At 41.7% G+C, this 23,578-nt stretch overlaps 1 long non-coding RNA gene across 3 annotated transcripts in view; it reads left to right on the forward strand.

Moving 5' to 3' along the window:
* Positions 1 to 23,578, forward strand: part of LOC308589033 — a 566,573-nt gene that overhangs the window by 160,012 nt on the left and 382,983 nt on the right. For all 3 annotated transcript variants that reach the window (XR_014009040.1, XR_014009041.1, XR_014009042.1), the window contains exon 3: positions 6,614 to 6,700. This is a non-coding gene — a long non-coding RNA (uncharacterized lncRNA). The remainder of the gene's footprint in view (positions 1 to 6,613; positions 6,701 to 23,578) is intronic.

Genomic DNA, 23,578 nt, shown 5'->3' on the forward strand with positions numbered 1-23,578 from the left:
TTGTTTTCGTTGAGTGAACGGAGCCACAGATCCCCTGGAGTCACCAGTTGGGAACGGCTGCTCTAGATGTTTTGGACTACAACCCCATTCACCTGATTGTTGGCTACACAGACTGGGGCTGATGGGCATTGAGGGCATAAGGTTGGGAATGGCTATTCCTGGAAAATAGGGACATTTGGAGGTCTGCTAGCTTCTAGCTCCAATGTTCCCTTTCCTAGGCCAGCTCTGTTACCAGCTGATGGTAAGGAGCCCATGTGGAACTGCTGTTTATATATGCCAACCAATGAAAATCAAGTGCCCTTGAACATGTGAAAAGTGACTTTCCTTTGAGCAACCAAAGGTGTCTGGTTATGTTGGGGGCAGGTTGGGGGGCAGGTTCATGCTGTCCTGTTATCACCATCTACTCTTCCTTCAGGCTCCCCTCTGCCAACACATTGCTTGCTTTCAGAGTTGTTCCCTCTGGGCTCCCTGTCCCTTCCCTTTTCTAAATCCCAGACTCCTGGCCCTTTCCATTTCTCAGTGTGATGAGCACAAAGCTTTTCTTGCTGGATTCTGCAGCACAGCATTGTTGATAAGGTTCCCCTTCCCTTAATCTCTAGGATTCAGTCATGAAATACAAAATGAGAAATGTTTAAATGCATAACTAAAATTCAGGGCTGTTCCTAAAGTAAAAATAAAAATAGATGGTCTTGTTAAAAATGTTCTAGACATGAAAATATCCATGAATAAGTCCAGAGTGTAAAATTGTGTCCCTTTAAATGAAGGCTGCCTTTGCAATGTGCTCTTAAATGCTGGTCTCAGTCAGGGTTTTCACATTTTATGACATCTCCCAATATCTCGGAAATAGGATAATGCTTCTGCCTGTACGCACTTTCCTAAAAGATTGGTCTCACACCATGTACAAATATAGATCCCAATTTCAGACAAACTCCTAAGAGACTTCATCCTTTTGGAAAGTTGTAGAACTGAATTGTGAGCTGCAGCAATTTAGCTGCCTTGTTTTCATGCTCTCTTGGCCCTTTCTAACACCACCACTAACAGCCGCTTGGCACATGTACAGTCCAAAGAAATGTGTAAAATAAGGGAAGGTGGCTGGAGAGCTCTCTTCAATAGACTGCATGACTTCCTTTAGAACAGAGTTATTTCGCTTATTACACTTTGAGTGGATCACTCAAAGGGCATATTTTCCTACCTGTAACTTTTCGGTTTTTAAAAAATCCATAAAGTAGTAGCCATAGTTTGAGAAACAAACAAAAAATGTTCAGATAAAGGCAAGAGAAGTGACCAAAATGTGTGGTCTGGTTGCACTACAAGGTCTTCAGCTTTGAAAAGCTTGCATCACCATAGGAGATAATATGCATCACTTAATTGCTTCCACCCATTAAATAAAATACATTTTTAAAAATAATTTAAAAAAAACATAATTCAAAGTAATATGGTGATTAGGACACTTAGTGGGGAACCGAACAGCCAGATTTTTTAAAAAGTAGATGTTATCCTCATAATAAGCTAGAATGGTATTGTATATCTGGATTGTTTAGAGTTGTATGCCTAAATATACACTAGGAGTGTGTCTCAACTCTGTGTCTGTGCAGGAGGGTACAGGTCATGATTTCATGTTCCTGAGTGAGACTGTCCCATTAACACATCATCTGTTGGCAGATCAGGGACTCTACAAGCTTCCAAGTTGCCCTAGCCTCAGTTTTCCAAAGAATTAAATGCATAGCTCTCCCCCCCCCCTTTCCAAGAAATGAAACCAAGTTGACTGGGAAAACTTCCAGAGTCTTAGAGGCTAATGGGCGGAGAGGAGGGTGGGATCTTTCCTTTCGATGGGCAGGTTTAGTTTTTAGTGACAGGGCCTTTTCACAGGGCACTCCAATGACAGTGATCACAGGGAGAGATGTTGAATAGAGTTCTTCATGGGGGTTGCTATTCTCTGAGTTTTGGTTATAAGAGACATAAGACTATTGAGGTGAACAGTTTCTTTCACAATCATTTTTTCTAACAATTAAAAAGTACTACGCACTATCTCTCTTTGTGGAGTGTACTTTAAAGAAGGGAAATAATTAAAAAACCCCACTGGTGACTTTTCAAGGTTTTTATAACAAAGGTAAAATCACTTGTCACTATAGCCCCTGGATCTATTTGTCTAAACTTTTTGGCAGGTTTCTTGCCTAGAAGCACATTTCACCTTTTCAAATAACTAGGGAAAGGAATGTGATTTCTGTCTTCCACCCCATATGTCTATCTCTCTAAAATTTGGCAGGTTTCATCCTCTCAAAAGGGGTGGCCATGCCTGCAATCTGCATCCAATTCTGGAACAAGAATAAGTAAATTAGAGCCTTAAAAACACTTTAAAAGCACCCGTAATTTGATTTATTTTTATAATAAATAAATATGCTGCCAACTCGTAAAAAAATCAAGGCAATGTAAAACAATATGCATAACAGCAATATATATATTTATTCTGGATCTACCAGAAATTCAGCAAGTTTAATCTACTCTGGAGGGGCTTCTTTGTCTGCAATAGTGAGTAATCTTTTTTTAAGTTAATGAATTTGTCAACCATTTTTAGCCCTCAAACCTGGTGTCGCGACTCTTTCCCCTGGGATCTGCTTGGATTGGAAATTATTCTGTGTAGGTTTTCACAAATATCCAGGACCTTAATTCTGTTAATAATCCGTGAGTGACCTGAACAGGATTCAGATGAAGTGCTGCAAAAGATATCCCAGAGCTGAAATTCTGTAATTGCTGCAACTGTTAACATGAAAATCTCCATATGTATTATAAGGCTTGGGACTAGCATAGCATTCCTAATGCCATGCTGCAGTCAGGTCATAGAACAGCTTAGATAAGTTTGCCATTTTAAAAGCTTGTGCCAGTGTCCTTTCTCTCCCTCTCTTTTTCTCTCTCCCCGCTAGATCAGCTTTCTCAGTATCGGTGGCCCAGATAGCTGCATCATTACACAGATGTTTTTCTTCCAAACAGAATAATATTTGAACTGGTCCACCCCTGACAAATTTATTTGCCAGGATCAAATCATTCTCTCTGTTGGATGGCAAAATCAGCAGGGGATGCTAAGTAATGAGCCAGTAGGGGATGACTCTGCATGTTGAACCTCTGCATGTGCTGTCTATGAGCAAGTCAGCGTCCCTGGAGGCAGTGGGAAAGAACAATAGCTGGACTTGTATAGGAATTAGCATGCCTGACAGTGACAGATTTGGTTATTGACAACTCTGGCAGAATGAAGTCCTTGAAACACAATTATGTGAGAGGCGTTTGGTCTTCGAAAACTTAAAAACTAGGAAAACTGGGTATGCATGCAAGGTCACAAATTACAAGGTACAATATCCTTGCCTTTGCAGGGAAAGTGCCTTTTAAGCTCTGTTTATTGCAAAATAATAACAGTTCTAAAGCAAAGAAGAGATGACATTGAAGCTGATTCAGGTCTTACCCAAGCAAAAATGTGAAGCTGAAACACTGATTTTGTATTCAGGTAGAAGTGATGGTACTCATAGGACGCACAAAAGAGGCTTGTATGTATAACATGCACACACACTTGACAATCTCTGGGCAATCTAATTTATTACTAGAGTGCTTTTATTAAGTCACTGCTGGCAGCTCATTCAGCAATCTCAAAATATATTACAGCACGTGTATGCATGTATATGTATATAGAATCTATGCTTTGTCGTTTAATAGTGTTAAAAGCAGTATTATGAAAGAGTACATAAAGGAAGATACAATGCTTTGTTTTAGCTCAACATGTGAACATTTGCTCATGTATAGGGGCATGGTCTCACTCCTTGCTCTATACATAGATGCAGTGCTTTTTTCTGGGGGAATGCAGGGGTACGCATACCCCTAAACATTTTGTGAATCCAGATTTGGCCTCAATGAGGGGCAGCGTTTCAATATGAGTAGGAAAATGCGAGTACCCCTAAACACTTTTTTAAAAAAAGAAAACAAGTACTGCATAGATGTCTTACAAGTAAGTAATGCTGATGAAAAGGACTTGTATGAAAGTTCCTACACGAACACCAGAATATAGGAAACTAGTACACCCTTTTCTGAGAGAAATGAAATAACAGTTAGTGATTGGTTATAAGAGAAATGTTCTGGGGCCTACACATAGGAGAAACTGTGCCATTATCAGGAAGAGAAAGAACATACAAGTAAGGCAACAGTCAAGATTGGTAAAACATTTGGTCTGACAGACCAATAAGGATTTGGAAGTGCAAGGCTCAAAAATTCAGATGGATTTGAACTAATCAGCCACATCTTTGGTCGTAAGTCTCTAGCAATATTTCAAACAATTAGTGCTTCCATCTACCTGCACGTTATGTGCATAATTAAAACCATGTATTAAGCTTCAGTGACTGAGTTAATAAACTGTGGAATACAGCCAAGAACACAAATCCCCGGGTCTGGGATGTATTCCTGTGAAGTCTAGAGCAGGGGTCAGCAAGGTTTATCTTGCCTGGGCCAGATCAGTCCTGTGGAGATCCCTCTGTGGGCCAGATCGCATGTGCGCCTGCGATTTTCAGCACCTGTGCCTGCACAGATGCAATTTTTGGTGTCTGAGCGTGTGGAGACATGATTTCCAGCGCCGCATAAGCAAGTCCCCATGCCATGCTGTGCCAGTTTAGCGCAGCACGTGAGCAGGCGGCACAGTTTGGGGGCAGCTAGTGGGCCAGTCAAACAACCTCCGTGGGCTGCTTCCGGCCCATGGGCCTTAGGTTGCTGACCCCTGGTCTAGAGAAAAATAGACTTTTTGTGGGTCTATGAGATCCATGAGGAAAATTTCCCACACTTCACACCAGCATTTATTCTATTATCCTTTTATACATGCTTGGGAAAGGAAAACAGAACTGCAACTGCTTCTTGGAGGCAGAGTGCTACTATAAAGGTTATCAACAATGCTGAGTTCTCCACATGCAGAATGGCTTTTTGATACAGATGGTGGCAGCCCCCTATGAAGCAAGCCACTCTCTGGGTTAGAGCACGGAGGTGCTGTTTCACATAGCGCCACCATGACTAGCATAACATAAATCTAGATACTGATCAATACATGCTTTCTCACAAGTGTTAAATTAGTCAGGATATAATAGCGACTAGCTCAGTCCATTACCCTCTCATTTCGATTACACCCAGTCCTTCATCTTGTTCAGGTTATTTGTTTACTACACACAATGTAAATTCACTTACACTTTAAGCACACTCCACACACACTGTAAAAAAAAAACAACTCCTGCTTTTTATTACTTGTTTTCTGCTCCCTGATTCTATTTTTTATTATTATTGAGTGACTGTCACAAATTCAGCTCCCTTGAAAGTAATGGGATTAGACTGTCAGCCAGCCCTGGCAGAAATGAGTTGAGTCAGGGCTCTATGTTTGTGAGAGAGTCTCTTGTTTAGGAAATCCATCTTTCTGAAACTCTCCAGAATTTTTAGCTCGAGCAACAGCAGCAGGTTGCAGGAACGGATATTGGCAGAAGTAAAATGTTTGGCACATCCAAGCATGTTTGTGACACAACCACACAATTTGGCATATGTAAGCTTTCTGGCAGCAGGGACGTTTGCCAATAAAATAGATTGATTTGGGTCTACTTTTCACTGAGGTGGTAAACCTGAGTGTGGGCTGTAGCTCTCACTCCCCCCCCCCAAAAAAAAATCAAAATCATGGCACTTAGAAAACTAGCATGCCATGAAAAAGTGAGGTTGGAATCCTTCATCTTGACACCTAGTTTTCTAAAGCGTTTTTTTTTTTTTTTAATGAATGCAGGAGAAATTAATACTGTGAGGCTGAAGTGCTACAGCCCAGCCACAGGCTTGCTTCCTCAGTGAAAACTAGGTCTTTATCTGCTGAAACTCTTCCAATGTTTTGGATACTTTCAATCAGAGCTTGATTTTGGGGGGTTGTATGTGATGACTCCAGGCGGCCTGGCAAAAACAAACAAAAAAGAATAGCCCAACCTATAATTATTTTTTGCTAAATGCGTAAGGGTAAGACATGCAAGTTCATCTCGTTTTGTTGAAGAGTACATATATTGCAACAGAATGCCTTTGCAAACCCCAAAGTCTGTTTGTCATACCCGTTTACATGAAAGGGGACTATACCTCTCAAACAGGTTGGATTGGAAACAGTTCACTCATCTACTGTCCATTAACATCTTTTGGAAGATCGTAAAAGCTCTGTGGTAAAGCAAGTGGAGAAGAATATTTCAAAGGAATGGCCAGACTAATTTGTGTGACTTCTGTGACTAGATAGGGTAACTGTAATTGTGATGGGATTTTTGTAGTTTAAGAAAATAATTTACGAATGGGAATGGAAACATTTCAAGTGTTTTGAAAGTGCCATTTCCTATGTTTCTGATAATGGGTAGATTGACCTTTTAATAATGGAGCCTTTTGTTCAAGTGAATCCCCGTGGCTCCTCTGCAACACTGTAGTTGTTAAAAATGCCTTAATTGGGATTAAAGATGTGTGGCACAATCTCATTTTAGTGGAAATATTCTAAGGTGGTTATTATTAAATCCCACTGGTTATTTTTTTTAAAAAAGAAGATGATGGTAAGCACTCTGTAAGAGTATCACTTGATTTTCTTTTCTAGGTTTCATCCGCGTTCTGTTCCACTCATCTGTCTAGCTAAACCTCAAATGCTTGTACAGCATAAACAATATCCCTTAAAGCGTGCCTGGTAAGTAATGAACTCCTTCTAAATTCTCTGCTCAACAGCTCCCCTGAGTTTATGGAAGTTAATGTAATTGAGCAATGACTTGGCTACCTATGTATTGCTATCTGTCAAAGGAACTTTAAAGGAGGAGTTGACAACATTCATTCTGAGCTATTTCATATAAATTTCTTGAAAGCTATTTCCTCGGCGCTGAAAAACATGCAGCTTTTTCATCTTTACTGAATAAGCAAGTTCATTTCAGCATTAAATTGGAGGGCTTGCAGATTTAGCTTTCCTAATGTCTTTACTGTCCTCTTTACCTTTTCCTTTACTGGTGCTAAAAGTCATTCAGGAGTGAATTATAGCCAAGTTGTTTTGGAATAACAGGGCATATAATCTTTAAAAAGGTCTGCACCGCTTCTGATAAACTGTCTTAAGCTTGAAAGGCACGTATGAGCTGTAATAGTAGTTAAGCATTTATGGTCTGAAGGCAATACGAGGCCACCACCCTGTTGAAGCTAAGCAGGTTGAGATGTGGTCAGTGTCTCAATAGGTGACTCTGTGGAAACCAGATGTACACTGTCTTGAGTTCCACAGTATGATAAAATGTAAGAGAAGGAAAAATAATTAGGAGAGTGCACAAGCAACAATACTTTTGTAAGTGGAAAGGGCTACTAATGTGGTTTTATCAACAGGCATACCTAGTGACTTATGGTCATACTACTTTTTAAATTTAGATTTTTGTTGTTAAACATCTAGTATACTCTTGGTTAACCTTTGGAAGAGCAGTGGTTGGAGCAGCCAAACTGGGAAGGGTGACAGCAAATGCTCTGCGTACAAATATTCCTCTGGATAGTCATTCAGTGCAAACAATAATGGTCTGATGTGTATAAGGCAGCTTCCTATGTTCCTAGCAGCAGCAGCAGCAACATCTAAGGCTTGGGGAGCAGACATTTTCCATCATCACCCCAATAACCTTCTCTATGGCACAGTGAAGATCCAGGAGCTGCAGCCTACTGAGTTGACTTGATGAGATGTTCTGCTTCCAAAAGGTTGCCAGGTAGTGCACACCAGGTGTGTATATGGGTGTGTGCTGTTCTCCCTATGAAGCCTCCAAAGAGCATCAGTTGGAACACCCACAACAGCAGTAGTATCTAAGGCTTGGAAAGTGGACATCCCATCCCTGCTCCCATCAGCATTTTCTTTGAAAAACACACACCTGATGTGTACACAAGCACGTTTTTGCTTCTCATCTGCCACCTTAAGGGCCTGTTGTCAGGCAGAAAATTAATATGTAAGTATTTTGACTAAACAAACAAATACACCAGTGGTGCTTCAGTTTAATTAAGAGCGATAGTTCATGCTCAGTTAGTGAAGAAGGAATGTGAATGTGAATGAAGAAGTTGTTTTCTCTCTGTGGGGTATATTTGACAGCTGGGAGTGTCTGATATAAGTGACACCAGCTTGAAATGGGCAGGAAAAAGGGGAGCAGTCAGATAGGCATGGTGTGCTGGTCCAGGAGATTTGATGTTGAGGTGGAGCAAAACGAGTAAGGGGAATGAGGAATCAATAGCTTTGGCTGCCTTCTGGATTCTTCTGCAATGAGGCCAGGTAGAGAATTTCAACAGGCCTCTCTCCATCCAAATAGTGCCAGGCAAATACTTGCCTTTTTAAAAAGGTTTCATATATTTGTATCCTCTTTTAGCGTGGTGAGATCTGTAAAATTGGTCTTATTTGTACATATATATTTTTATGTTTTAGGCTCTTTATTTCTACTGTGTTAAGTTGCTTTGGGTCACTTTTGTGAGGAAAGCGACTGCCTAATATAATATAATATAATATAATAATCACTTTATATAATTAATATGGCAGCAAGATTGAGCAAAAAGAAGTGTACAAAGAGGCTGGATGAAGGATGCTATCAGAATGTAGGAAATGTAACCTCACCTGGGGGGAAAAGGAGGAAAGGTTATTTGAAAGCTGCAGCCTTGCTCCTCATCTTTTCTAAAATAAGTTTGATCCCAGAGTGGCTGCAGCTCACCAATGTACATAAGCAAGAAGGCTTTGACAATAGCTTCAACTTCCTTTAATGGTGAGCTGTGGGAGCAAGGGGAGGAATGCATTAAAAGATAGTCTCCAAATAATGATTTCATTTCCTTTTGGGCCATATTAACTCTTGCTTTTGAAATCTGCATTGAGGTTTGGTGCTTGCTCTTTGACACTGCTGCTATTTGAAAGTGGCAAATTCCAAAGTACACTTCACTTTTTCTAAGAGAAGCCATTGTTTCTCTTCTGCACATACGTCTGGCAGTGTAGAAATAATCATCTTAGTCAGGAAATATTTGTCAGAACAGCACTGTGTGTCCTGAAGGATCATCAGAGTGGGCTGGGAGCAGTGGAAGGAGGCATTGTCAAAGTGAAGGTACAGCAATGCATTTTGATTAGAACTTTCCTTTGCCTTCCAGCTCACAGAGCGGCTTAGAGAGAGAGAGAGAGAGAGAGAGAGAGTTGATTGCTAGATGGGGTGTGTATTTAAAACCATTGCAACTTTGGCTTTAGTTTTCAAAATGTGTTTTCATTTGAGGCTGCAGTGCAGGAGTAGAAACTGTGTTGCTGAAGTAGATAGGTAAAGCCTGGAGCTGGTGGAAAAGATTCTGACACCTAGCCCAGAGATACGGTATCTGGGTTAAGTATAACAGCAGTTAATCTGCTGCTGGTTCTAGCGGAGCTACCTTCTACACTTAAATGCGTGAGCACTTGCTTTAAATCTCAGAGATCCCAGGGTAGTTTCAGCAGCAATATCTATAATTAATTGCATGTGTAATGAAGTCCATTTGGGAAGCCTGTGATGACTCGCCTCTGTGTTACCCAAAGACATTACAATATCAATAGCACTAGTAATTTTAATTAAAACTTTGAAATGTCGGCCTGCTGAAATATTCATTATTGCACTTGATTAGGTTGTTTTGTAGTCTTCTGCACTTTCCTTTCATTACATATTACCATGACTTTGCAAAATGAGGCCACTTGCAGCAAAGCACATATAACTTCTTTCAGAGGAAGTGTCTTAGATGTTTTGTTGTTGCTGTGTAAATTTTTGACATTAAAAAAAAAGTACCACCAGCCACTGGAGCATATTGGGGGGGGGGGGAACAGCTCTCATAAATATCCCAGTTGTACAGTTCATGTAGATTTTGAAATTCCTGATGTGCAAGAATAATAAGATACACTCGAAAACTTACTAGATGTTATGGAAAGCTTAGAGGGCACACCAGTTCGAGGGTTGGCCAAGATCTTTATTATCTCAGTTAAAGACAGTACAGTAACAGACTCCACCAAGTAAGTCCACTGCCACCTAGTGACTAAACTATATAATGACCATATCCACACACTGAGTGCCACATATGACAAACATTGTTATGAACTTTGCTGTCTTGATTATTGTAAACAGGCCAATCATAAAGCAACATAGGGATTTAAAAAGAAAAGGAAAGAACAGCAATATTTATTGGTAACTGGAGAACTCTCTCCTCTACTTTTGAAAGGTGACACCCTTCCATTAGTGAATAGAAGCAAATAGTTCAATGAATCTGAACACATGCATTTATAGAAAACTAAGAGCCCTTCATGGATCACTGCCCCCTTCATGGATCACTGCCTTGCCGTGGCGAAGGGGCTTGAAGAACTCAGAGAAGCTATGAACTATGCCGAGCAGGGCACCCAAGATGAACAGGTCATAGTGGAGAGTTTTGACCAAACGTGATCCACCTGGAGTAGGAACCGGCAAGCCACTCCAGTATCCCTGCCAAGAAAACTCCATGGACAAAGACAACAGACATATAAAAGTTATGACGCTGGAAGATGAGCCCCTCAGGTCGGAAGGTGTCCAACATGCTACTGGGGAAGAGCGGAGGACAAGTACAAGTAGATCCAGAGCTGATGAAGCGGCTGGGCCAAAGCCGAAAGGACGCTCAGTTGTGGATATGCATGGAAGTGAAAGGAAAGTCCAATGCTGTAAAGAAAAATATTGCATAGGAACCTGGAATGTAAGAACCATGAACCTGAGTAAGTTGGATGTGGTCAAAAATAAGATGGCAAGAATAAATATTGACATCCTGGGCATCAGTGAACTAAAATGGACGGGAATGGGCGAATTCAGTTCGGATGACTATCATATCTACTACTGTGGGCAAGAAACCCGTAAAAGAAATGGAGTGGCCCTCATAGTCAACAAAAGAGTGGCGAAAGCTGTACTGGGATGCAGTCTCAAAAATGATAGAATGATCTCGATACGAATCCAAGGCAGACCTTTTAACATCACAGTAATCCAAGTTTATGCACCAACTACTGGTGCTGAAGAAACTGAAATTGACCAATTCTATGAAGACTTACAAGACCTTATAGAAGTGACACCAAAGAAGGATGTTCTGCTCATTATAGGGGATTGGAATGCTAAAGTAGGGAATCAAGAGATAAAAGGAACAACTGGCAAGTTTGGCCTTGGAGATCAAAACGAAGCAGGGCAAAGGCTAATAGAGTTCTGTCAAGAGAACAAGCTGGTCATCACAAACACGCTTTTCCAACAACACAAGAGACGACTCTACACATGGACATCCCCAGATGGGCAACATCGAAATCAGATTGATTATATTCTCTGCAGCCAAAGATGGAGAAGCTCTATACAGTCAGCAAAAACAAGACCTGGAGCTGACTGTGGCTCAGATCATCAGCTTCTTATAGCAAAATTCAAGCTTAAACTGAAGAAAGCAGGAAAAACCACTGGACAGGTAAGATACAATCTAAACCAAATCCCTTATGAATACACAGTGGAAGTGAGGAACAGGTTTAAGGATTTAGATTTGCTGGACAGAGTGCCTGAAGAACTATGGGTGGAGGCTCGCAACATTATACAGGAGGCAGCAACTAAAACCATCCCAATGAAAAAGAAATGCAAGAAAGCAAAGTGGCTGTCCAACGAGGCCTTACAAATAACGGGGGAGAGAAGGCAAGCAAAATGCGAGGGAGATAGTGAAAGATACAGGAAATTGAATGCAGATTTCCAAAGAATAGCAAGGAGAGACAAGAAGGCCTTCTTAAACGAGCAATGCAAAGAAATAGAGGAAAGCAACAGAATGGGAAGAACCAGAGATCTGTTCAAGAAAATCGGAAATATGAAAGGAACATTCCGTACAAAGATTACCATAATAAAGGACAAAAGTGGTAAAGACCTAACTGAAGCAGAAGACATCAAGAAGAGGTGGCAAGAATACACAGAGGAATTATACCAGAAAGATATGGATGTCTCGTACACCCCAGGTAGTGTGGTTGCTGACCTTGAGCCAGACATCCTGGAGAGTGAAGTCAAATGGGCCTTAGAAAGCACTGCAAATAACAAGGCCAGTGGAAGTGATGGTATTCCAGCTGAACTGTTTAAAATTTTAAAAGATGATGCTGTTAAAGTGCTACACTCAATATGCCAGCAAGTTTGGAAAACTCAGCAGTGGCCAGAGGATTGGAGAAGATCAGTCTACATCCCAATCCCAAAGAAAGGCAGTGCCAAAGAATGCTCCAACTACCGCACAATTTCACTCATTTCACATGCTAGCAAGGTTATGCTTAAAATTCTACAAGGAAGGCTCAAGCAGTATGTGGACCGAGAACTCCCAGAAGTGCAAGCTGGATTTAGAAGAGGCAGAGGAACCAGAGACCAAATTGCAAACATGCGCTGGATTATGGAGAAAGCTAGAGAGTTCCAGAAAGACATCTACTTCTGCTTCATTGACTATGCAAAAGCCTTTGACTGTGTTGACCACAGCAAACTATGGCAAGCTCTTAAAGAAATGGGAGTGCCTGATCACCTCATCTGTCTCCTGAGAAATCTCTATGTGGGACAAGAAGCTACAGTTAGAACTGGATATGGAACAACTGATTGGTTCCAAATTGGGAAAGGAGTACGGCAAGGCTGTATATTGTCTCCCTGCTTATTTAACTTATATGCAGAATTCATCATGCGAAAGGCTGGGCTGGATGAATCCCAAGCCGGAATTAAGATTGCCAGAAGAAATATCAACAACCTCAGATATGCAGATGACACCACCTTGATGGCAGAAAGTGAAGAGGAATTAAAGAACCTTTTAATGAGGGTGAAAGAGGAGAGCGCAAAATATGGTCTGAAGCTCAACATCAAAAAAACGAAGATCATGGCCACTGGGCCCATCACCTCCTGGCAAATAGAAGGGGAAGAAATGGAGGCAGTGAGAGATTTTACTTTCTTGGGCTCCATGATCAGTGCAGATGGTGACAGCAGTCACGAAATTAAAAGACGCCTGCTCCTTGGGAGAAAGGCGATGGCAAACCTAGACAACATCTTAAAAAGCAGAGACATCACCTTGCCAACAAAGGTCCGTATAGTAAAAGCCATGGTTTTCCCAGTAGTGATGTATGGAAGTGAGAGCTGGACCATAAAGAAGGCTGATCGCCGAAGAATTGATGCTTTTGAATTATGGTGCTGGAGGAGACTCTTGAGAGTCCCATGGACTGCAAGAAGATCAAACCTCTCCATTCTGAAGGAAATCAGCCCTGAGCGCTCACTGGAAGGACAGATCGTGAAGCTGAGGCTCCAATACTTTGGCCACCTCATGAGAAGAGAAGACTCCCTGGAAAAGACCCTGATGTTGGGAAAGATGGAGGGCACAAGGAGAAGGGGACGACAGAGAATGAGATGGTTGGATGGTGTTCTTGAAGCTACCAGCATGAGTTTGATCAAACTGCGGGAGGCAGTGGAGGACAGAAGTGCCTGGCGTGCTCTGGTCCATGGGGTCACGAAGAGTCGGACACGACTAAACGACTAAACAACAAGAGCTCTTATCTGGAGTTGGCTGAAACTGGGATTCTTGGTGCAGTTGCACTTTAGGAATGTGAAACAGGGTTAGTGGCTCTCAGGGGGTGCCAATTTGAATGAAATATTGCAGAGACCCAGGTAAGCCCCACCCTGCATAATCAATCACATGTCATGGTGCACACACACCATTTGAATGGAAATGCCCATCAATTTTGCAGGGACCCAGTCCCCTCAAATATTTTATTGTGGGGGTCCTAGGAGTTGGCTCCTATGGTGGCTATGATGTCTGTTGTAGAAGTTTACTTGCTTTCAGTGGGCTCAGATTGTCTGTTTCTAAATAGATATCAAGGACAAGGATATTCCCAGGGCTCATTATCTCATCTAAAGGAAATAAAAACCTGTTGTACCCCCACCTACTGGGCTTCTTACTGCCAAAGAAAGTGGGTAACACCTAACTGGATGAGCAAAAGTCTTCCACATATCTTGATAGCATGAAGCTTGATAGCATGTACCATTTGTATCTTATTTTTAGTACCATATAAAATAACAAACTTATTTTGGAAGAAGCCTTATTGCAGGCAGAGCTTCTATGAGACTGAGGCTCACTGCAGGAATCTCTCATGTGCCAGGGAGAATAAATGCTAAAGCATCTTGTGGTAGCTACAATAAAACACCCAGAACAATGTTCAATGTCAATCAACAAGAAACAGCAATCTTAAAGAGCAGATAGATTCAGAGTCCCCTAAGGACCCTGGGCTGAAGCCACTGAGGGCTAGTCAGCACTTTGAATTAAGCCCACAAACATTTTGGAAGCCAATATAATAGTTTCAGAATTGGCATCATATGCTTTCTCAGGCCCATTCCACTTTATTTTGTACCAAGTTAATTCTTTCTTTAAAAAGCTCAGGATCCAGGAACTGACCCATACCTGGCTTTCTTGATAGCAGACCCAAATAGACTTTGGGACCAAAGCATGAATAACAAGGGTTTATTTCCAAAAAGCTTTGATGTACAGGATTAGAAATAATACAGTTTTTTAAATTACTTTTTACCTGACTAAAAAAACAACAACCACCAAATATTGCTATCCAGCGGGCAGTTCTGTACTGAACCTAAGTGGAATTTATTAGGTGAGCACTGAAGAACTAAGGTCCAATTTCATTCACTGTGTTCAATAAATAGAGCAGTTCACACAGGCTGGAGTGACAGAATAAGAGATACTTTCAATTTAAAATACCACAGTATTTTTTTTGCCCCATCAAGATTCTCTAAGCTAGCACAGCACAGAAGTAGCAAGCTTGTCATATTTGTCATTGACTTTTAAAAGGATTTTTATAATCTTAAAATTCTTGCCATGAAGTCTCCTGCAATATACTTGCACAAGGTACATGAGCTTCAGCTTTCTTGACTTCAGCAACCAAAAGTTACTTCAATTCTTATTCTTGGTATGTATATATGGTGTGATTAGTAAGACTCAATGAACTGGCACACAAAATCATGTGCAAGCTTCTGAGTTCTCCAGAACTCTTCTTCTAATGTTAAATAAAAGGAAGAGGGGAGAAAAAGTAGGCTATGATGACGTTAAAGCTCTGAACTCTGAAAGTGAATAGCAAAGCTGGTTGGAACCCTGAACAGAAGTCATTCCCCAATACAACATTTTGCTGCATCCCCTGCTTGTGATTTTTGTATTCTCACAGATAATTTATCCTAAAAATAGCATTGCCAGAACGGGGGAATTTAGTTTCAACTGGCACATATCAAAAGCTTCACAACTTCCCTAAGCCCTGTCCCCCTGACACCCACACATTAGTCATGGGTGACTGAATTGGCAAAGTCTGTGCCTATAGAAGTCTGTGGAAGGTCGTGGGAATGTGGAAACCCTGTGGTATAACTCTTGTGGAGGCACCACTGCCCCCTTCTACACATGGATCCCCTACAGATGAGTACTGCAGGAACGAAGGGGGCATAAGTTAATTCTGCACCTGTAGGAATTTTTTTCCTTTCTTTCTTTCTTTCTTTCTTTCTTTCTTTCTTTCTTTCTTTCTTTCTTTCTTTCTTTCTTTCTTTCTTTCTTTTTCTAAATTGCCTGTATGTATAAAAATTGTGAGCAACAATCTAATAGAATCTTCAACAGCTGTGAACTTTCCCTTGGCTCATAAATGAGGTAAGATGTATCACTTATAGGTGTTTCATAAGTGGATCTTTCAGAAAGTCTATACTGATTATTAAATTCTGGTGCCTAGTGCTTTAAGTGTTTGGCCTATTTTTACACCTTTGATAAGCTGTTTTTCAGTATATCATCTAAGCAGGATTTATTTATTTATTTTTATCCCTGAAAGGCCAGATCAAATGACCTTTCATTTTCTTCTGTACTTTAATAATACTAGCCTGTCAGGTAGAATGTTAGCGTGTGTAAAGTAAATAGATGAGCAAAACCACAGTGTCTGCACTTACTGTACTAGCATTAAGAGATTCAGCATTCATAGTTATTTGATTCAACTTTTTGAGTTGCTCTCATTTATTAGGAACATAAAGAGCTTGTACAAGGATTTTCTTGTAAGCAGTTTTCTGATTATGTACAAACAGAATCTATATAAAGTCCACTTGCACATACATTCCCAGGGATATGTGAGACTGATTATTTAATATATATTTAAAAATATCTCTAAGTGGTATACAAACAACAGAAGCAACAACAGACAACGTATACAAAATATTACAAAAATATACATTTACATATAAAAATTTTACATTAATACAAAGTACATATACATACATACATACATACATACATACATATACACACACACACATTGGTTCATTTACCTTCTCAGCCAGGGCCGTCTTTAGCATATGCATTGCCAGGGTGCAAAGATTCGTCCAATGCCCCCATGGAGGGGGCACACAAAGAATGGCGTCAGATGATGAGGGTCAGTGCATATGGGAAGAGGCAATCCTTGAGGTATTGTGGGCCTGAGCCATTTAAAGCTTTATAGGTAAAAAATGGCACTTTAAATTGCACCCAGAAACTAACCGGCAATCAGTGCAGTTGAGCCAGGATTGGTGTTACATGCTCAAACTGTCTTCCTTGAATGAGCAACCTGGTGCTGAAGTCTGCATCAGCTGAAGTTTCTGAACCCTCTTCAGAGGCTGCTCCACATATAACACATAGCAGTAATCTAAACTAGAGTTTACCTGATCATAAATGACAGTAGTTAAGTTATCCCTGTCCAGATAGGGGCACAGCTGGGCCAGCAGCCAAAGCTGATGGAAGGCATTCCATCTGCTGTAACAGTGGAATCAAGGCCCCAGGAGATGCAAGTGGTTTTATCCTCAAAATTTGCAAACGAGTCATGGCAACCTACCATTGGTCTGTTACTTCCTTCGGGCCCAATTGTAAAAGGCCCCACATCCCCCAGAAAAGCTGTGCCAAAGTAAGGATGCAATGGAGGCAGCAAAGGATGCTTTCTATGCTGCCTCCAGTACTACTGAGTAGGTTCAATAATGAGCCCTCACCAGTGTTCAATTGCATTCAAGCCATCTTCTATCTTGTCTCATTGCCTTAAACTCTAGAGCATACCAAGGAGCCAAGTGGGCTCTACTAAGTGGGAGAGGGCACTCAGGGGTGATTGTGTCAATAGTCTGAGCCATTCAGATGTTCCAAAGATCATCCAGGGCTTCAACAGGTCAGAGGCTGAGAGAATATGGCCTGTCTAAGGCCAGAGAACAAGTTCATAGTTTGGACTTCAGTGCAGGTTTACAATCAATCAATCAATCAATCAATCAATCAATCAATCATTGAATCATTGAACCACATTAGTTTGAAAGAGTCTTGGAGGGAATCCAGAAAAATAAACATGTGAACTAGAGCACAACAATGAAAATTCTTAAGGTACTAAGTAGACTGTCCTTGAAACTATAGCAATTGGCTCGATAACCTTCAGGGATGGCTGGATGCAGACAGTGTTATATAAAGAGTTTTACATCTTTATTTAAACTACATTATTAAAATGAATGTAAAATAATCTACCATAATGCTATGTCCTTTCCTGTGCTGAATGCTCTTGACAAGAGAAAAGGATGCACTTATTATCTGTCTGATGAATAAATGCAAGAGTAAATCCTTGTTATGAAGCTTGCTAGTTTAAGGCCACCCTAGATATTAAACCATTATATCTTCCTTTTAAACTAAATTAAACCCAAATATATACTGGAAAATCTTATGAGGCATTTCTTATTGCACATTTGAATTCGTATATAAAGAAATGCACCAAACTTTCAATAGCAAAACTCTGGATTATGTCTTTTGGAATGAACAGGGACATAGCAGCAGTCTATTGTGATCAAGGTCAGAGCCACCCATTATTTTATCCAATACTATAAATTCACACTCAGGACTCCTTCAGACTACTGCTAGTTTAAAATAAATAAATAAATCTGAGGCTTGTTCACTAGGAAGGGGCACATCACTGACCCCTTAGATATTTTATTTCTAATTAATCATTATATACATTCTGACAAACAAACTTCCATACTGGCAGCCCCCACCCTCTGATCTTATTCTTATAATCACCCCTAGAGGTTCTGGTAGCTTTGCTTGAGATGCCTCTTTTGGTGTCATTGCCTGATCAGCTCTGTGGACCTTTGTTTTGCTAGTAGTGAGTCAAATGCCTGGTCCTAAGCTTGCAAGTCTCCTAATGAGCCCGAAGGACCCGGGAGAAGCATGAAATGCCATCTCCTCACTGGCTGCAACTAGAGGAGTTTTGCAGATTTTACAAAAGAAATTGCAAGCCTAGGAACAGACAAATGTCTGCTCCAGAAGAATGGCAAAATCACTTCTCTGTTTGGTGGGCTATTGGAGGACAGTCTTCCATCTGAGTGACTCTTTTAGTTGAACAGCTGCCACCTCCAAAGATCTGGTTTAAAGATAAAGAACTCAAAGAATGGAGAGACGCAGCCTTGCAGTTTTTATTAAATTTAATAGCGCAAGCTTAATATTTATGCCTCGGGCTTCCCAATGATGCTTGATGGTACAGATTGGCAGTGCCATAGTCTTTAAACCTTCCTCTAGGAACACACAACTCATGTATTTAGTGACAAGTATGTAGACTCTGATAGAACTTTGTCCCACCAGATCCTACATTGCTATCATCTTCCATCTAAACTGGGCTGTAAAGCCTTTCTACAGATCCCCTAAAAATAATTTGTATGATTTATACATTTTCTTGCCTACAATTTCTAGTTCACTGTTTGTGTACTTCAGGTGTTGGTGAGGCAGCTGGGCAAAATCTGGCAGCTGGGGGTGTTTTTAGTAAATCAGGGTTAGTTGTGAACTTATGGTTAGGGCAGTGTTTCCCAACCGGTGTTCCGCGGCACACTAGTGTGCCGCGAGATGTTGCCTGGTGTGCCGTGGGAGTCTAACGGTTCTCAGCACCCTCAACAAAGTTCCCAGGATTCCTTGGGGGGGGGTAAGTCGCCGCTCTTTAAAGTGGTAGGAGATACCGCTTGAAATGTGAAGGGCTGTTGTAAGAGAGGGAGAGCCGCAGCTGGCGCGGAAGGTGTTAAGGGGAGTCGGAGGCTCCTCCTCCTCACGGGAGTTCGAGTGTCGCTCTTTCTCCGGCTGTACCATTCGTCCTGGAAGCGGGGGGGAGGAGGAGGGGAGGAACCATTAAGCCTTCGCTGACGGAGAGCCATCACGAGCTTCCAGCGAGCGGCAGCAGCAGCAGCAAGCGCCCGCCTCGTCTCTAGAGGAGGAGGAGCTGCAGTTGCTGCCGCCTTTTGCACGTAAGAACGGGTGCATAAGCGTGCGGGAAGGAGGCGCGTGCAAAAGGTGGAGGGATGGGGCGCCTGGGTGAAGCGAAGGCCTGGTCGTGGAGGCGGCGGGGCGAAATCCTCCCTCGTAGCCGCCGGAAGGCCGCCCCTCCGACTCGCGTCTTGAGCAGCCTCCCTCCCTCCCTTGAGACTGAAAGCCGGGCAAATCCCAGCAATGGGAAGCGCGGCGGGGGAGGCCTGGCTGGGCGCGCATTCGCACGACTGAGGTGACCCGGGTTACGACATGCGCGTCAAGGTGGTCCAGGGGAGTGCGTGCCTCCGTCTCTCTGGGGCAGGCCTCCAGATGACCGACAACGTCAGCCCCGCCCCACGCCCCTTCTCCAGCCCTGCTCTAAGCATACAGTCAGACAGCAACCAGGTCTGCTCCTCTGCCCTTGCTTTCCATCTTTGGGTAGGCCAGGCATCCAGATACCCAAGGCTGAAACCTCCAATCTGTCCCCTGCTTTCACAACTGTGCCCGCTGACTCCAATTTCCTGAAAAGGCCAATGCACTAGGATAACACAGGACTACGCTGCTGGACTGTAACTCCTTCCTACTCAGCTAAACAGGTATTAGCAAAGCAGAGCTATTTTGCACTGCTGGCAATAAGCGGTGCACCCTCAGCTGCATAGCCCAGTGTTTCCCATCCTTTTTAAAAGTTGCATGTGGGATTGTGGCATTGTGCAAAATGCATGAATAAATCTTTCATGGAAATGGGCAGTGACACAAATCCGTAGTCTTTATATATACTTTATATATAGTCTTTATATATACTATATATATATATATATATATATATATATATATATATATATATATATATATATATATATATAGGTTTTGGTGTCTATATATATACTTTATATATAGTCAATATAGGCACAGAGTTAATTTTTTAAACATTTTCTAATGGTGGTGTGCCTCGAGATTTTTTTCATGAAACAAGTGTGCCTTTGCCCAAAAAAGGTTGGGAAACACTGGGTTAGGGCACCCTTCCTCAACCCAGCAGCCTCCTCCACTCCAGCACTCTGCCGATGTGTTGGACTACAACTTACAGCATCCTTGACTATTGGCCATGCAGACTGGAGCTGATGGGAGCTGGAGTCAAAAGACATGTGAAGAGGAAGCACACCCCCCCCTCTTTAGGGAGGTACGTTTTGTCCATTTTTCCAAGAGTTAATATAAATAACAAGAGTTATCTTAAACTATACATTTTAAATCGTATGCTCAAACAAAATGACTCATTTTGTAACTGAATAACTTAAAGGAAGTTTAAAAGGACTAGAACTTTTATTTTGCTGACGCTGTGAGGCCACAGTGTCAAGGAGTAAGAGGGGAAGAACTCCTGTCCCAAGCCTACTTTACAAGTTTAAAAATCCACCTGACCCAAGAGTATGGAAACAAGCACCAGTTTTATTCTTTTTAAACCATTCAGCCATTCCCACTTAGGAATTAAAATGCCTCTCTAAGCAGGCAATGACTGGAATATGAACCCTGTCTGGTGAATCTCATTGTAGGTCTTACTCACTCGTTATTGACCTTCCACACCATCTGGATAAACTGGCTGAGTCATGTTCCATTGAGAAAGTGAACTTGATCTTCATGGGTTGATACTGTGGTGTTAGCTGTGTTTGCACAAGGGCCAGTGGTTGGCACTGTGCAGGGAGGTTAGAAGTTGCAAGCAGGAAATTAAAGTCTCTTATGTTTTACCTCTGCCAACATGGTACCCTGGCTCTCTGTTAATCCTACGTGATGTCAGAGTGGAGGTTCTTTCGTGGCACTGATTTTAATTCATCCCCTCTCTTCCTACCTTCCACTTACCTGTGCAACTACAGATCCCTCCCTCCACACATTTTAGCTTCTTTACTCAGCTGTACTGTACAGCTGCAAATACCGTATTTTTTGCATCATAACACTCACTTTTTTCCTCCTAAAAAGTAAGGGGAAATGTCTGTGCGTGTTATGGAGGGAATGCCTATGGGTGGCATGCCTACGGGTTTTCCTCCTCTAAAAACTACGTGCGTGTTATGGTCGGGTGCGTGTTATAGAGCGAAAAATACGGTAAAATGTTTTATGTGTGTTTTAAGTGCAATATACAATGTTACACTAGACGGTGATGGTGAGCCTTATGGACAATTCAATGTATTTTTAAACATACTTTTTTAAAAAAGCATTTTCAGAACGTTTTTTATATGTGTGTGGATTCCACCTTTGTTACTCCACCTATGGCAGCTAATGGAATGGAAGAAGTGAAGGAGACCACTTTCTCTGCCTTCCTTCATGGTGTCTGACTCATGTCAGGATGCAGAAAGTAGAGCACAGTCAGAGACTTGCTCCCCTTCATTTTACTACTGCCAGCAGAATAGGAAGCTCAGGAAGTGGATGAAAGCAAGTGAGGAGGTTTGGGAGTTCACCACAAAGGACTTCAGGAACAAATTGGAGCCCATTAGGCTCCCAGTGCAGGGGCAGACTTTGGTGTTTCAAATTTCAGTGGCGCCCACTTCTCACTATCTGTTCTCCTCAGTTCACTATGTCACAGTTGCCCTGTAGCACCCTCTATGCTCTGTGTCCATTGCAGCAGAACTGGTCACCCTGCCCTAAATCCATCTCTGGCCAGTGACATCATCAGGGACACAACAGTGTGGCTCAGAATCAGCTGAGATTTATTATTATTATTATTACTTTTAGGGGGAAATTGTCTGACTCTGACTGGGGAAGTTTGTCCCATTGACAGAAGGGAGCAGAAAGCATTCTAATCCAGCCCTGCTGTGAAGCAAGAACAAACCCTTGTCCCTTCAAAATCATCCTTTGCAGCTGGGGTACAAGGAGCCCTAAGCAAAACAGGTGTGATGTAGAAAGGCTGTTTATATAGCAAGTAGTTTGACACAGGGCAGGGGAGTGTGCTTCTGACTTTTTATTTCTGGGATGGATTTTAAAATAAATCATATTTACTTTAACAAATTTGGGAAAGTTATCTGAGCAGTCAGTGGGTGGCACAAATTTCTATCGGGGAGAAATTTGTTATTATCAGCCTTGGGGAGGATCCCGGTTTCTCATGGAAACTTCAGCCAGACTGTGCCATTTACTAGAGCCTATACATATATACATGAGGATCACTTGTGCAAGTGGCAAAGTGATGCATCGCTGCCTGCATAGAAGCCAAAAATGTGGGAACAAATTTAAAAGAATATGTCCTGAAGCATCCATACAGAAACAGTGGAAGCAATGCACAGATAGGTGTATTATATGCATACACACACATAACTATTGCTTTGATCGCCTCTATGGAAGATGCATGCATGGGTGAAGATGAAGCAATCTAGAAATATAAACTAAGTGAGGGAACGAGTGGGGATGCTGTGGTGCTTGAATTCTTTCCTGATTGCTCGAATGCGATGAGGGAGAGGTGGCAGGGGAGTGCTTAGAATTTATTAAATGACATCTGCTGTGCTTGGTTATCTGTTGACTGGTATATCTCACTATGAATTAGTACGACATGGGCAGGGATTTTTTGCCCCCTGAGGATAAATGAAATCATTTTCAGGAAATGAACGTTGGGCAGAAATAGCTGCACTAGGAAGGGAGCAGTGGCTTTTAAACTTGAGGTTTTCTGCTAAGTTCATAAAACTGTCCAGTCTGTTTTAAATTTGTAGAAATACGCACACATCCTGGGGAGCAAGAGGCTGTCACATATTGTTTGTGGTCTTAAACCAAAAGCAAAGTGGTAGGATATTTCTTGCCAGAGGTTTTGCAGTGGGTAGCATTAATTTCCCCCATTGTTTACAGTTCAGGAGGCTAAGGCTGCAGTCCTGTACACTCTTACTAAGGCTCATTGAACTTAAGACTTAACTCTGAGAAAAGGATTGTGCTATAAATCTGTCATGGAACTAATTTTAAAACACAATTCAGTAAGAATTCACACCTTTATGCATACCTCCTCTGGTGTAATTGTTCACAGTTTTTTGTGGGCATGTAGAAATACTTAAATGCACCAACTTTCATGTCTGGGTAGCCACTTATTAACTGCAAACCCCCAAAAAAGAGAACAAAAAGGACACAGATTTTAATAACATTTGCATATACAATTTCATACCTATAGATGTAAATTTAGAAATTATAATTTCCTCAGTTTGTTGTCCAGGTGCTTCACTGTTGATGGTTAACTTCAAGGTCCTGCTCTCCTTACTTAGTATCCCCCCCCACATTTTAGACTCAAGTAGAGGACTCCTTCATGAGAAAGAATGTCCCC

This window comes from Podarcis bocagei, assembly GCF_964188305.1.
Source record: "Podarcis bocagei genome assembly, chromosome: 6".
In the NCBI taxonomy this organism is placed as follows: domain Eukaryota; kingdom Metazoa; phylum Chordata; class Lepidosauria; order Squamata; family Lacertidae; genus Podarcis; species Podarcis bocagei.